Genomic DNA, 13,062 nt, shown 5'->3' with positions numbered 1-13,062 from the left:
TCTAATCCTGGTTCCACAACCTTGCTAGCTCTTTGGAATCTGACAAACTAGTCAAGCTATCTCAGCCTCAGTATCTCATCCACAAAATGAGAATAATAGTAGTTCATACATGGGAAGTTAAGCAAGTGGGCCTAAAATCCTAAGTGTATCACCTCCCACTTAACAAACCTTAGTTATTATTAGCTGTTGTTACTATAGCACAGTGTAGTCAAGTGATCAATATAGACATCTAAAATTTCTATTCTTGTACAACCAGAAATAAAACTCAATATGCTTGGGTACCATGGGCCAAGCCTGTAAAAACTTGGAATTTGATTTATATTGTGTTAATAAACAGAGAAATTAAGCTTGTGTTTATTTATTTATTTATTTATTTATTTATTTATTTTTCCTTTTATTTTGTAAAGGTCACCTTTACAAAGTAGCATTTAAAAATAAATCCATCTCACAACTCAAAGAAATTTCTGACAGTACTGCCCTCATGCTGGTCAGCCATTATTCACTGTGTGTCTGCTACGTGTAGGCACATATATACAGCCCTTCTTTCCGGGGAATAAACCCTTAGCGCTTCTTCCAGGTAAACTTTCTGCGGGCTCCCTCTTGGCCTGGCTTCTTCCGTTCTCTCACACGTGGATCAGTAGTAAGCAGTCCAGCTTGTCTCATCCACTCGACCTCGTCCTCAGTGAGAAAGCTGCACGAGGCTTTTGCCATTGCCAATCGTATTGCTCCAGCCTGCGCCGACCTCCCGCCCCCAGAGACTGTGCAGGTCACATCGTGTTTCCCAAGCCGGTCAACAAAGTGGAAAGGGAACATCAGCTGTTCTCTGTCCTGCATGATTGGGAAGTAATGCAGGTAATCAATTCCATTTACTTTTATTCTTCCACTTCCATGTTCATAAACAATTGCTTCTGCTTTTGCAGTCTTTCTTTTACCTTCGCTTTTGCTAAAGGCCATTCCTTGCTCGTCATACTGCACAGGTTCAATCAGCTGTTTTTTTGATTGAATGATTACACTTCTTCAAAACCTCTGCACAAATTCTTCCTCAGCAGCACCATACTGCAATGTCAATAACTTTTCTAGCAGGTGAATGAACTGCATATAATCTTGATCTGACAGTTTTTCCACTAACATTTCTTCTAGTTCCTCCTTAATCAGCCATCTGCTGCCAATCAGGTCTCTGGTTTTAGTTTCTTCTGGAAGGAGACCTTTGGCTTGCAACTGACTTTGACGTTTTTCTAAATTGAGTGACACTCCATATACATCATGCATTAATGAATAGTATGACTGTTTGCCAGTATAGAAGAGATAGTGAAATGGACGGCCATCTTCTCCCCACTGGACTGCTCTTTGTTTGGAAAAATCAGTTCAGGATGCTTCATTATTGGCCTGGCTTCTTTCGCAAACAAACCACTTGGGAAAAGGTAAGCAATAGCTTTATCAATATCCTCTTGAGTGAAAGTTTCTGGATCTTCTCCCATCATGTTGGCTAAATGTCTCTTTCCTATGTTGAACTCTTCAATCTGCTTTTTAATAAAATCCACTGTGTTAAGTTTCACGTTTTAAGGCGGGAACATTTTTCTTTCTTGTCACAACTGCAGTATGACTTAGCCCTAATATCTGGGATCTCACTTTTGTTTGCAACTCAGCTGCCGCGGTTTTCCAGAGGACTTGCTTCTGGAGGAGGCTACCCTTACCCCAGAGAAGCAGCCGGTAGGAAACTGCTCCGTGGTAGGACATACAGGGGGCCGCCATGTTAGCTGTGGGAGATCCAGGACCGAAGGCAAGCTTGTGTTTATTTAGTGTTGCATAACAATTATCTAAGTAAAATCTTCAGGGAACTAGTAAATTGGCATTTTGTTTGAGAATAGAAATTTGTGATCTTCTTAGCCAAGTTAGGAAACTCGTGACATGTTCTTTCTACTTTGAATAACAATATGCAACATGCAATATTACATGTATCTATATAACAAGATTCCTTCTTTAATATTAGAATTAGTCTCTTAATTTTTTATTCAACATGTGATACCTATAACTGATTTGCCTTTCTACAATAAGACATTAAGATACTGTAAGCAATCATGATTATAGTAAATTGGTATTTGTTTATATAGGAAAAGATCTTACAAAATGTTAATAGTAGAACCAAAATTAATGCTATTGTAAAAACACAAAGATATATGTGTACATTGATATATCTTTAATAAAGATACTATAAGAAAATATATTATACCATTGTTTTCCAGTAATCTAAACTTTTTTTTCTGGTAAAACCTATTATTCACCAGAAGACATAATTAAGCAACTGAATTAAAATATTGCTTGTTCTGGTTAATTTTAATGTATATGTGCTACATTTTTAATATTTTTGGATTAAAGGAAATTATTATTTAACTTAGGTTTGAGAAAGCATGTAAGTGTACATATTCTGATACCAAAGCTTGAAGAAAGAGACATTATATTTATACTTCATTAAGAGGTAATGACTATGGTATCCTGTGACTTTTTGGAAAGCTGAGACACTTTAAGATCTATTTTTCTGAAAGATAATATATGATTTTGAATTAAGTCAAGAAAACAACATTCAGTGATAAGAAGTTACCATTCTTGTTGGGATGTCATTAACCTGAATCAGTTGCCTGAGATCTATAAACCATTCAAGAAGGCCTCAAAAGTGTGTTAGCCTCAACTTCAGAAGCAAGCTTGTCTAATACAAAGCATGTGTAAACGCAAACAAATAATTCATCTTTAGTTTCTAATTATTTTAATATCTAAATTTTCTTATTAAAAATAATTCTAAGAAGAGTAAACTTTTCATATTCTTAGCTACTGTTAAATATAAATTATTTTCATCTATCATCTCAAAATGATAAATGAATGAAAGCTTGGAAGATGAATGAAAGCTCTAATCAGGATCTAGTTCATTTATTTTATCTAACTTTATTTTTCAGGCAATGGGTTTCTTCACTTAATTTTCAAATTGTAAAATGTTATAATAAAGCAAATTCATATTAGAACACTATGTTGCTTTTATAAACAGCAAGTTTCTCACTTGTCACTATGGAGGACAAATGGGGTATCAAATTAAATTTTTCATATTTTTTTTATAAGACCCACACTTACATTTCGGTGACTTTCATTCAAACTCACTACTGCTGAATTGCAAAATGTTGTCTTTGTCCTTAAGACCATGACAGAGAACTTTATCTGCATTCAAATTGCCTGCTGGTTTGTGGTATTTCAATAATAAAACAGCAGGATTGAAGGCTCATGATGAGAAATCTGACTAATTACCTGTTAGATGATAGATGGTTGTAACTCGGCAGTGCCAGTCACTGAAAACAAAACACTTCGAGATATCAATCAGCTTCCTGACAAATCCAATTTCCCTCACATTCAGTGGACAATAAAAGGGAATTTTACCCCTACATCTACGTAGCACAGAGTTTTAACTTTAAAATATTCATAATGATATTTTAATAAAGTACGTTTTAGGTAACTTAGTATTTAAATACTTGACATATTCATATTTCAAATATCTCAGCTCTTAAATAGATAGATGGTAGAAATAATTGACATTGTGAATCTGTATTGTATTCCATTGCAAAGGATAAGGTGTGCTTAATAGTAGTTTCCCTATTTTCTTTCTACATTTACATTTAACTCAAATTATTTGCAACATCTCTTATGGCTGTGTTCACTCTTCCTTTTCTTTTTTTTCAATTTTGTAGTAAATGAATTGGATGAACATTCTACATGAGATTCAAAGAACGGAATACCCAATTAACACTGCCACATACCAGCATGTGGGCAGATTTAAAGCAAAGAGAGATTGAAGCATGGAAATTGAAAGCAGGCCCAAAGAAACACCTTGTTCTCCCTTATAAGGAGTGATTACATCATCAACATTTGAAATTTGTGATTAACTCTAATAAGTTATAAAATTCAATATCTTATTCTGTGTTAAAACCAGGAAAACTAATGTGGCAGAAAATGAAGAAAGGAAGATTATTTGCTTCCTATTTATAGAAGAAAGATGATTTTGTCTGCAAAGATTGAAAAGTTGAACAGTATGTAGTCTGAAACCAGGCATTTTCAAATGTTGTTAATGGGAGAGCAAATTGAAGCAACTTCATTAAAGGAGAATTTGGCAATAACTGTAAAAATTAAAATGCTTAGAGGCAACAATCCACTTTAGGAATGTCTCCAATAAATATCTTCATACATCTGTATCAATGCTCACTACAGTATTATCCTTAGTAGGAAAAAGTTTTTAAACTGAAAATAAGGTTCTTCCATAGGATATTTTTTCAATAAAGTATATACATTTATTTAAAAATTGCTAAAAGCATAAATTTTAAATGTTCTCATCACAAAAAAAATAATGTTTGTGAGGTGATGGATACGTTAATTGGCTTGATTTAATCATTCCACAATGTGTGTGTATGTGTGTATATATAAACATTACTTTGTACATCATAAGTATATACAATTTGTATTTGCAAACAAAAATAAAATCTTCAAATATGTAATCAGAAACTAAAAATAAATATTTTTCTTAATAAAAAAATTGATAAAAAATAAAGTATGTACATCCATGCAATAGAATACTATGTGGCCAAACATAGTTTTTAAAAAGAATGTGGTAGACATGTATGTGCTGTCTTGGAATAACAGCCAAAACACACTTTACATGAAAATAGCCAGATACATCTAAGCCTTTGGAAAGCATGTAAATTAAAGTATATAAATACAAACATATGTTTTATTGCAAACATAAAATGTATGGATTGATACATGAGAAAATGCTAGCTGTTGTTGCCTTTGGCAGAGAAGTTTAGACACCTAAGGTAACGGGTCTTAACTTTCAGTTTTGTACTCTCTTGTGTTGTCTAAAGTTGTATTATACCCTTTATCTCTTTTATCAACAGCAAATAAATGAACGAGTGAAGAAAGCATATGTACAATCATACTTACATATATGCACACAGGAGAGTGTATTTAACTCTAAAGTCTGACCCTTTCTACCTGTTCCAAAGTAAAAGTTTTGGGGGAGAAGGCAATTGATTTTTTAAAAGTAGCCTGAATTCTGCAGTTTCCTAACATAACTATGAGAACAGAAACAGAAGACGTGCCTCAGGTTGATACTAATAAGCTGAACTTGAACTTGGCCATGCCCTGAGGCTAACCGCTTGGCTGTAACCTAGTCTGACTAAGAATTGTGACTGAGTGATTGAGGACTACAGTACCTAATTCAAAACACCTGGGAGAATGAAAGGTCACTCTGGCAGGGAAACACATCAAGCTTACACTCCATCTGCCTAGCCAGGCAGAGCAGGATACGTACAAGGACTAGACAATTTAGAAAGGTTCAAAAAGTAGGAAACTCATTCCCAACTGATCTCACTGTGGAATACTATGAAGGTATTGGAGACAGACTTCCTTTTCCCAGGGAAGTAAAACACATGTTGGTACACACACACACACACACACACACACACACACACACACACACACATTCTCAGTGCTTTGTCCTTTCTTGCAGTCCTTGTAGGAATAGAAGACACCTGCAAAACTCAGAGAAAAATCTAGAAATGACCAAATGCATTGTCAGGGCCAGCTTTACAAATAGAAGAGATAGAGCTTTAAACAGCAAATGATTAAGAAGCTTTTAATCTTTATATATTTATATATATGTAATGTGCTGAATATATATAGCTATTAAACATGTTGAATATATTTAAATATGTTATATATTTAAATATAATGTATTTAAATAAACATATAAAATATAAGTATGTAATATTTTTAATATATTAAATATGTTGAATGTATATGTGTGTGTGTGTGTATATATATATATATGCATTTGAATTCTGTCCACTAGGGCACATTTAATACAAAATCAGGAGTATAAAATTAAATTCTCTCCACTAAGGCACATTTAATACAAAATCAGGAGTATAAAATCTAAAAACCTTTTGTCCTAAAGTGATAAAAAAAACTGAGGTAGAGGTTGGACTTAGAATGACAGGCCACATGGCAATAATAAGGTGCAGAAAGGAAAAAAAAAAAAAAAATAAATAAATAAGGTGCAGAAAACAGACATGAACTCCAAGAGGAAAGAGGAGATTTGAAGCAAAATCTTTACTTGTTTCCAAATATTACCCAAGGCCTGTCTTGGCCAAAATATTTGTAGGTGCAGTAAGGCTACAGATACTTGTATCAATAACTAGAAAAAGAACTCCTTTACATTGTAATATCCTTTTTTCAATTAAATATATATACACACACACATATGTATGTATTTTTCCAAATATATTTAAGGATCATGAAAACTAAAAAGGACTACAAAATGATATTAAATAGGAAAAATAAAAATAATTATATGCCATATGAAGGTGTAAGCAACCAGTACTCTCTTACAGTTTTGGTGAAAAATTAAAATGGTACATTTTTGTAGTTTTCACAAAATTAAACCTGTACTTAATGTATCAACCAACAATTCAACACTAAAATATCTAGCTGCCCCCAATGACAATAGATACCCAACAAAGACTGGTATCAAAATGTCTGTAGCACATTTATTCCCAACAACTTAAAACTGGAAACAACCCTAATAGCCATCAACAAGTATACGGAGAAACAAATTGTGTGTTCACACTACTGAATGCTACACAGCAGTAAAAAGGAATAAAACACTGATATAAACAACAACATCATGTGGAGCAAATGAAGCCATATGCAAAAGAATACATACTATTTATTTGCATTGATATGAAACTCCAGAAAAGTCAAAACTAGTTTAGTGACACAAAGCATGTCAGGGTTGCCTGGATCCAGGGCTTCAGAGAATTGATTGAGATAGAGTGACTAAATGTTTTTATATATCTTGATTGTGGAGGTTGTTACATATGTATACAAATTTGTCAAAACTTTTTGAAACTTTTGCAAATGTGCATTTAAAATAGGTGCATTTTATTGTATATATATATTATATTTCAATATACTTAATTTTTAAAACAAACAAAATATGGCAATGCTAATATTTTAAACTGTGCAGAAATTATCTAATTATATAGTTAAGCAGCAATTGGGAAGGAAAATGGATTAATAAAAACAGTTTGATTTACTGTGTAGAATCCATAACATTAAACTGATGGAATTATGGCTAAAACTTCTATAATTTATTGAGACCCCTATTAATGTTGCTCATATTTTAAATCCTTACTAAGTATAAAATTATAACACATATGTACTTATGGCCAGCAAGTACATAGAAATGAAATTTAGTTTTCCTATGTAGATTTGAAGTCAGCAAATATTTGGATAATCTACCATATCAAACTATATTGACACATTGATACAGAGATATAAAAGATTGAGATTCTGGTCTCAAGACATTTCCAATTTAGTATGAGAGATATATGTTCATCAAGAATACATCTAATACTTTAGTTTGGTTTGAAATGGATAAAGTGTAGTTATTATTAAGCCATATATAGCATACACTTTTAGAAAATTTTGACGTTGGACCTGTGTGAAGATTGAGTAAGGTGGGGGAAGGAAGTACAAGTGGAGATTTACCAACATATACAGCAAACAGAAAAACAATGTAAGACTCAATAAAAGAGAAAATATTAATGTAAGTTATTGAATAACATCATTTCTAGAAAAGAAAAATATAAATAAAACACAGAAGGAAATCAAAGAGAAGTAGAAATGTAAGATTTTTTACTCAGCGTTCCCAAATAGAAAAAATATAAACTAACAAAATAGGTTTATTTAAGGAAGCAATTATTTGTATTATCAAATTATATATGCAAAGATTATATAATATACAGTCACAAATATAAATAAATTAATCCAAAAGTTAATCCAAAAATCCAAGAAACTCTAACAAAATAAAATTATTTTGAGTCCTTAAAAAAGTTATCTAAGTTTAACAAAGAGGGAAACAACAGACACTGGGCTCTCCTTGAGGGTAGGGAATGGGAGGACGGCGAGGAGCAGAAAAGATACCTACTGGGTACTGGGCTTAATACCTGGATGATGAAAAAATATGTACAACAAACCCGTCACACGTGTTTACCTATGTAACAAACCTTCACGTGTACTCCCAAACCTGAAATAAAAGTTAAGAAAAAGTTTTCCAAATTTAAAGACCAAACTTATTTTCTCTGATTATTTGCAACTCAGTTTCTCAAAAGACATAGTTACAAGAATACATGTACCCAACCAAAAATGTCTAAGTGACAATAGATAACAGAGATCTTCATAGAATTGGAATCTGGGAAGAATCTTCCAAGTATATAACATGCCAATAATATAAAGTCACCAAAAATCATCCAAGAGGAAAACCAATGAGCAAATCAAGATTTGACAAGATAGATGTAATTGAAGGACTAGAAAAAATAAAATTATTTGTTCTTGCTAGTCACAAATATTATTTGGTATTCCCCTAAGCAGCAACAAATATTTAACAACTTCTAAAAAGTTCTCAGGAAATACTAATGAAGTGCCTCTGTACTAAGACTGGGGGGAAAAAAGCACAGGCTCATGGTGGACAGTGAAGAAAGGAAAAAGGCTAAAAGGAAGTCAAGGTGTTGAGAAAAATAAGGACAGTTTGAAGTACAGTGTGTTAAAATTTAAATGTTTAATGGTAGATTGTTACAAAGAAAATATTGATTTAAAAGGCATAAGAAACTATGGCTGAAATGATACTAAATATGGGATTTTTCTCAAAATAATATAGGAACGGGGAGTAAGGTGAGAGTATGAAAGAAACATGATGGGCCATTTGTCGATAGTTGTTGAAGCTGGGTAACTATTAATACGTGGGGGGTTTTAATTTTTTTATTCATTGTTTTATTTTTTGAGACACGGTCTTGCTCTGTCACTTGGGCTGGAGTCGCAGTAGTGTGATCATAGCTCACTGCAGCCTTGACCTCCTGTGCTCCAGCAATCCTCTCACTTCAGCCTCCTGAGACTGAAGAAGTCTGCAGGCATGTGCCACCACCCCCAGCTAATTTTGTGTATTTTTTTTGGGATGGGGGGGCCTCACTTTATTGCCCAGGCTGGTCTTGGACTCCTGAGCTCAAACAATCCTCCTGCCTTGGCGTCCCAAAATGCTACAATTATACAGAGTTGTTTTTATATATTTAAAATGCTCCATGACAGCTTTTTAAAATGGAACAAATAAGAAAGTAAGTAATAAATGAGGAAGGGGGACCAAAGGAACAATTTAAGATGTCTGTAAAATTGACTGTCCATACTGGAACAGTTTGGGAATGAAAGGGAGCAGGATTGATAGTTCTAACTCCTATCAGCCTAAGCCAGGGCTGTCTTCAGCAGTCCAGGATATATGGTCACTCTACTTTTAACCATCAGGTTTCAAACATCAGGCTACTGGGATTTAACATTTTAATAAAACAGAAAATGGACAGAACAACTTGGAATTGACAATATTTAGATTATTAGCAGCCAGTTGTTTTTTAAGTCTTTGTGAACAACTAGTTTCAAATGATTGTCATGATCATTGATCTTTCTGGGCTATATAAGAGGAAAACTGCTTACCAGGGATTGAATCTAGCCTGCAGAGTGTGTGTGTTTTGGCCTGCAATGCACTGAGCTAGAGAGGGCTTAAAAAACAAACAAACAACAACAACAACAACAACAAATCTTTGAGTTAGTTGACAACATTTCTATGTCACATTAAAATCTTCCCTTAAAAAAAACTGAGGAGTGTTAGTGCTAGGCAGGTATTATCACGTGTCAACAAGTGACTGCAGCAGCGCTTCCTCTCTCGAGTTTTCTCCACTTCTTACCTCTCCCTAGTGATTTCTAATACTGAGAAGCTTTACTTGTTTTCCTTCTTTGGCTCCTACAGGCATCTGAGATTTCAGCCATCCTTCTAGGTCAAGCTCTCAGCATTGAAACAATGAAAGTGAGGCTGGCGGCAGAAGTTGTTATTTTATAAGCAATTTGAAATATAAATCAACAAGCCCAAACTAATAATCTGGGCATTCTTTAAGATTCATAGGGTATATTGTACTACAATTTTTTAAATATGCCCAACAGAAGAAGCTAATTCTATTTAGAAAATTTATCTTTGTCTACATTTCATAATTCCCAAGGATAATTAGCCTGAATTTATATGAGTTCAGAACTCTCTTACTAAAAATGACAATAGCCAATCTACAGCCCATTGGCAACATACAGTTAGAGACCCCAGCCCAATAACTGCTGCTCACCTGCTTTTTTCAATAAGCTCAGAACGTCAATGAGTGTGCAACTGTTGGCAAATCTTCATTAATTACAAGGCTCATCAGCAGCTGTGCAATGTGGGCGGTTAGGGAGAGACAGCTCCATTCTGAAGAAAGAGTTCAGAAATAAATGGGGTTTCCAATGACAAAGCATTCCAAAATAAGATAAGTTGTTTTGACAGTAGAGAGAATAGCATAGGAAAGCAAGGATGCTCATCATGAACAACGTGATGTTCAAACAGCTTCAAAAAAAGGGCTTTCAGCTGGGCATGGTGGCTCATACCTGTAATCCCAGCACTTTGCAAGACTGAGGCGGGTGGAACACTTGAGGTCAGGAGTTTGAGAACAACGTGGCCTGGCAGATCTGTCCTGCAGACCTTGGCCGAGCAATGGATAAAAGGAGTACTCAGACACAAGTGTACAGTGTAACAGTGGCTAGGGGACTGCCGGCTCTAATGGCCAAAGAGAACAGCATTAGAGAGCAGCCTCGAACAGCTGGAGCTGGTTGCTTTTATTCAGTACAGACATAATGCCGAAAGTTTCTCCCACCACACTGACCAATTTCCTACACTGGCCAACATGGCAAACCCCAGGTCTACTTAATATACAAAAATTAGCTGGAACTGGTGGTGTACGCCTGTAGTCCCAGCTACTTGGGAGACTGAGGCAGGAAAATTGCTTGAACCAGGGAGGCAGCAGTTGCGTGAGCTGAGTTCACACCACTGCACTTCAGCCTGGGCCATAGAGCAAGACTCCTTTTAAAAAAATAAAAAATTTAAATTAAAAAAAAAAAAGCTTTCAGTCTCTAGCTTAGGCCAGGCATGGTGGCTCACACCTGTAATCCCAGCACTTTGGGAGACCAAGGCAGGAAGACTGCTTGAGGCCAAGAGTTCAAGACCAGCTTGGGCAACACAGTGAGACCTCATCTCTACAAACATTTTTTTTTTAACTTAAAAAATTCGTAAGGTGTAGGGATACAAACCTTTAGTCCCACCTACTTGGGAGGCTGAGATGAGAGGATTACTTGGCCCTATGAAGTCCAAGATGCAGTAAGCTATGACTGCACTACTGCACTCCAGCCTGGATGGCAGAGCAAGACTCTAACTCAAAACAACAACAACAATAAAAATCTTTAGCACAAAAGAATCAAAAAGGTACAGTGGGTTTCAGAGTAGTGACCTAAATGTTTTAAATATATACATATATTTCTGGCAAAAGTATCTGTGACCTGAACTGATGTCTCTTGTGAGGTGAAGAAATGTTTGCCTTCTTGATGTCGGTCTTAATGCAGAGAAAAGAGGAATCAGAGAGGCCATTTTGGAAGACTTTAGTTTTTACTGATTTCCATGATGAAATTTCCACTGCAGCCAGGCTAGTGTCCACATTTGTCTCCATATGACCATTCAAAAAGTTTAGCTTCACCCACATCTCTGATTTCCAAACATTATTTATATTAGTATCTTAGGGTGTGGATTATTGAAATTCTTGGTACTAAAGTACATGAGCTAAAATCTACTTAGACAACCATCTTAAACACTTTGTATTTATTCACATAATTTAAAACTATGCAAAGATTAAAAGAAATAAGTTAGAGTTATGAAGAACAGCATGAATCTCATTACATATTTTTGAGTAACTAAATTGCATGTTATCTAATGTGACTAGCTTATTCATTGTATATACTCACAATCTCAGAGTCCTATCTTCCTCTTTTCTCCCTTCAAACACCCTCCAAAGAAACCTTTATCTGCATGATCATATATCGCTTATTCATGTTCATGTTCAGTCACTAATATCCATGTTACTGAATTGCTAGATCAATTCTCTTTCTTCATCTGAATTGACCTGCCATCAATATTTGATACAGCTGATCATTCCCTTCTTCTTCAGACATTGTCTTCATTTGACTTCCTGGAGACAACTCTTTCCTGGATTTTCCTTCTCTTTACTCACTATTTTTCAGTCTTCTTTGTTAGCTCTTCCGTATCTTTATGACCTCTGAGTGTTTGAGTGCCCAAGCCTCAGGCCTTAAAATTCTATCTCTGTATTAATTTTAGTGGCCTCTTTTAGCCTCAAGACTTCACGTGCTATCACTATGCAGATGGCTTAAAAATTCATCTGCCTGTTCGACCATTCCACATAAATGTCTAAAGGCATCACTAACCTGACATTCCCAAAACTGAGTTTCTGATTTTCCCATTATACACATCCCCCAAAATCTTCCCCTTCCACAATCTTCCATATGCCAGTTAATGAAAACTCTATTCTTCCAATTAGTCAAAATCAAAAACATGTCAACCTTGACCTCTCTCTTTCACATCCCAGATATAACCCATAAGAAATCCCTGTGCATGCTACCTTCACAATCATTCCAGAATCTTGACTGTTTACCACTTTTTCTGCTACTTATTTGTCAAACTTACTATGCTCTCTTCCCTGAGTCATTGACATAGCCTCCTAACATCTGCCTGCCATTTGCTCCTTCAGTCTCATCTCAACACAGAAGCCATAGCAATCCACTTGAAATATGACAGATCAAGTTACTTTGCTGAAAACCTTGCAGTGTCTTCTACCTCACCAAGGATAATATCTAAAGTCCTTATACTTATTAACAAGAACCTAGATGATCAGTTCTCTCTTTCCCCCAGTTCTCCAATTCCTGTAGTCACTCTGACCTCTCCTACTCTTCCCTCCCTTGTTCATTATGTTTCAGGCTCATAGAACTCCTTGATATTGTCTGAGCATGCAGGTCACTTGCTGTTTCCTCTGCTTATGATGCAAGTCTTGGCTCAAATATTAC

General features: G+C 35.1%; 1 pseudogene; it reads right to left on the bottom strand.

Annotated features, from left to right (window-relative positions):
- Window positions 1–397: 397 nt before the first annotated feature.
- LOC105706539 (small ribosomal subunit protein uS9m-like) lies at window positions 398–1,755 on the bottom strand (annotated as a pseudogene).
- Window positions 1,756–13,062: the final 11,307 nt, after the last annotated feature.

This window comes from Aotus nancymaae, unplaced genomic scaffold (genome assembly GCF_030222135.1).
Source record: "Aotus nancymaae isolate 86718 unplaced genomic scaffold, 86718_ANA_hifiasm-v0.15.2.pri h1tg000019l, whole genome shotgun sequence".
NCBI classification, from domain to species: Eukaryota; Metazoa; Chordata; class Mammalia; order Primates; family Aotidae; genus Aotus; species Aotus nancymaae.
This window is presented reverse-complemented; position numbering and strand designations above follow the sequence as displayed.